Source organism: Oncorhynchus keta, chromosome 34, assembly GCF_023373465.1.
Source record: "Oncorhynchus keta strain PuntledgeMale-10-30-2019 chromosome 34, Oket_V2, whole genome shotgun sequence".
NCBI lineage: Eukaryota > Metazoa > Chordata > Actinopteri > Salmoniformes > Salmonidae > Oncorhynchus > Oncorhynchus keta.
The window spans coordinates 67,426,794-67,430,544 of record NC_068454.1 but is presented as its reverse complement, the minus strand read 5'-3'; the positions used below and the strand labels follow the sequence as shown (position 1 = coordinate 67,430,544).

At 40.6% G+C, this 3,751-nt stretch overlaps 1 long non-coding RNA gene across 3 annotated transcripts in view; it reads right to left on the bottom strand.

The window, feature by feature from the left end:
- Positions 1 to 150, bottom strand: part of LOC127915192 (uncharacterized) — a 976-nt gene extending 826 nt beyond the window's left edge. For all 3 annotated transcript variants that reach the window (XR_008090517.1, XR_008090518.1, XR_008090516.1), the window contains exon 1: positions 1 to 150. This exon is cut by the window's left edge. This is a non-coding gene — a long non-coding RNA (uncharacterized LOC127915192).
- Positions 151 to 3,751: the final 3,601 nt, after the last annotated feature.

Sequence of the window (3,751 nt, the reverse complement as noted above, 5' to 3'; positions counted from 1 at the left end):
TACACCTTACACACACTAATTAATAAACACCATCACACTACTGACCATATATACACCTTACACACACTAATTAATAAACACCATCGCACTACTGACCATATATACACCTTACACACACTAATTAATAACCACCATCGCACTACTGACCACACACACTAATTAATAAACACCATCACACTACTGACCATATATACACCTTACACACACTAATTAATAAACACCATCGCACTACTGACCATATATACACCTTACACACACTAATTAATAAACACCATCACACTACTGACCATATATACATCTTACACACACTAATTAATAAACACCATCACACTACTGACCATATATACACCTTACACACACTAATTAATAAACACCATCACACTACTGACCATATATACATACACCTTACACACACTAATTAATAACCACCATCACACTACTGACCATATATACACCTTACACACACTAATTAATAAACACGTCCACCAAAAAAAGAGGGCAAAATCTTTGCTTCCTTTATTGACTTTAAAAAAGCATTTGATTCGATTTGGCACGAAGGGCTATTCTACAACATTCTCCAAAGTGTGCTTGGTGGTAAGGTATATGACTTCATAAAATGTATGTACACAGAAAACAAGTGTGCAATAAAAATCAAAAACCAAAGAACAGAATTATTTTCACAATGTCGAGGTGTGAGACAAGGCTGCAGTTTGAGTCCAAATCTTTTCAACATTTATATCAATGAATTAGCAGACATGTATGACCATTCTCCAGCCCCAGGACTCACACTATTTGACACAGAGGTGAAATACCTGCTACATGCTGATGACTTGGTACTTCTATCACCAACCAAAGAAGGTCTTCAACAAAACATTAATATTCTGGAGCAATATTGCCATAATTGGGCCCTGGCAGTAAATTTCCAAAAAACTAAAATCATGATTTTCCAAAAAAAATGAGATGACAGAAACACAAATGTAAATTCACCCTGAACTACACCTTAATTGAACACACAAAAAATTACACCAACCTTGGTCTGACCATATCTGCTTCGGGAAACTTTAATATGGCAGTGAATGCACTCAAAGAAAAAGCCCGCAGAGCAATGTATGCAATAAAAATGAAATTATTCAAAATCAACATCCCAATTAAAATTTGGACTAAAATATTTGACAGTGTAATCCTACCAATAGCACTTTATGGAAGTGAGGTTTGGGGGCCACTCAAAAAACTGGATTTTAAAATGTGGGACAAACATCCAATTGAAGCCCTACATGCAGAATTCTGTCGGAAAAATCCTACAAGTCCAGAGAAATACACCAACTAATGCATGTAGGGCAGAATTATGCCGTTTTCCAGTAATAATGAAAACACAGAAAAGATCATTAAAATTTTGGCTACATCTAAATTCAAGTCCAAATTCGAGTCTGCAATTTAAAGCACTTCAAGCCCAAGAGCTGAGCCCAGGAACGAGCCCTCTCAGTCAGCTGGTGTTGGACCTCACCAACCAAGCTGACACCAGCACTGCTTCAAAAGAAAGAATTCCAATAAGCAAAATAATGAACCAATCAAAGGAATCATATTTACAATACTGGAAAAACGAATCAAAATCCCAAAGCCGACTAAATTACTATCTGACCCTAAACAGAGATTATGAATTGGCTGATTATCTCTACTGTCAGAGATACGAAGCAGAGACAGATCCTTACCAAGTACAGGCTGAGTGATCACCGATTGGCAATAGAAACCGGCAGACATAAAAAGACATGGCTACCCAAAGAGGAGCGTGTATGTGGTCACTGCATGACAGGGGAGGTAGAGACGGAGATGCACTTTCTCCTTTACTGTGATAAATATTCCTCACAAAGAGATTCATTATTCACAGAAATGACTACATATATTCCACATTTTTACAAATTGAACCCAGAGGAAAAACTAAGAATACTCATGGGCGAAGGAGCAATGGCTCCTCTTGCAGCCAAATATGTATTTTCCTGCCATAGCCTGAGGGACACTGAATAATAACATCTGCATAGTAACAGTAACTTACTTATTATTACTATTATTGTTATGACTATAATTATTAATGTTTATCATTCCAAATATGGGTGGTAATGGTAGTGATAACAGTTTAGTGATGGTAGTAGTAGTCGTAGTAATGATGATTGTAGTTGTTGTACTGATATAAAGAAGATGACCGTTATTTAGTTATATATTAGTTATAGTTTCATTTTCCATAATTTGATTTTATATTTATTACATTTCTACTATTGACTGTTACCATTTGATTGTTATTCTTTTTGTATTTAATTTTGTATTATTATTTACCACCATTTTATGTTATTATTTGCTATGAATTATCATTTTGTTACAATGTATATTGTATACATTGTTGCTTTGGCAATAATGACACAATGTTTTTCATGCCAATAAAGCAGCTTGAATTTGAATTTGAGAGAGAGAGAGGCTGACAGAGAGAGAGAGAGGCTGACAGAGAGAGAGAGAGAGAGAGAGAGAGGCTGACAGAGAGAGAGAGAGAGGCTGACAGAGAGAGAGAGAGAGGCTGACAGAGAGAGAGAGAGAGAGAAGCTGACAGAGAGAGATAGAGAGGCTGACAGAGAGAGAGGCTGACAGAGAGAGAGAGAGAGGCTGACAGAGAGAGAGAGAGGCTGACAGAGAGAGAGAGAGGCTGACAGAGAGAGAGAGAGAGGCTGACAGAGAGAGAGAGAGAGAGAGAGAGAGAGAGAGAAGCTGACAGAGAGAGAGAGAGGGTGACAGAGAGAGAGAGGCTGACAGAGAGAGAGAGGCTGACAGAGAGAGAGGCTGACAGAGAGAGAGAGAGAGAGAGAGAGAGAGAGAGAGAGATGCTGACAGAGAGAGATGCTGACAGAGAGAGGCTGACAGAGAGAGAGGCTGACAGAGAGAGAGAGGCTGACAGAGAGAGAGAGGCTGACAGAGAGAGAGGCTGACAGAGAGAGAGAGGCTGACAGAGAGAGAGAGAGAGAGAGAGAGAGAGAGAGAGAGAGAGAGAGAGAGAGAGGCTGACAGAGAGATAGAGAGAGAGAGAGAAGCTGACAGAGAGATAGAGAGAGAGAGAGAAGCTGACAGAGAGATAGAGAGAGAGAGAGAAGCTGACAGAGAGAGAGAGAGAGAGAGGCTGACAGAGAGAGAGGCTGACAGAGAGAGAGGCTGACAGACAGAGAGGCGGACAGAGAGAGAGGCTGACAGAGAGAGAGAGGCTGACAGAGAGAGAGACAGAGAGAGAGGCTGACAGAGAGAGAGGCTGACAGAGAGAGAGAGAGAGAGAGAGAGAGGCTGACAGAGAGAGCGAGAGAGAGAGAGGCTGACAGAGAGAGAGAGACTGACAGAGAGAGAGAGGCTGACAGAGAGAGAGAGAGAGAGAGAGAGAGAGGCTGACAGAGAGAGAGAGACTGACAGAGAGAGAGGCTGACAGAGAGAGAGAGAGAGAGAGAGAGAGAGAGAGAGAGAGAGAGAGAGAGAGAGAGAGGCTGTACATTAGGATACAGTTTTATAATCTTGTCTGACGTCTTCTACTGACTCCACCAGGAGTGAAGGAGAGTGAAACATGAATGGAGTCGATGAGTCTTCTCCGCCATCTCTTCAGATGATACTGAGAGATTCATATCTCCACTATCAAGGGCAGATTACATGACTGGAGTTAAACCTGTCTGCCTATTGAGGAGCGACAGAAGAGGAAAATACCTCTCTTTTCACTGTCTGTATCCATTTA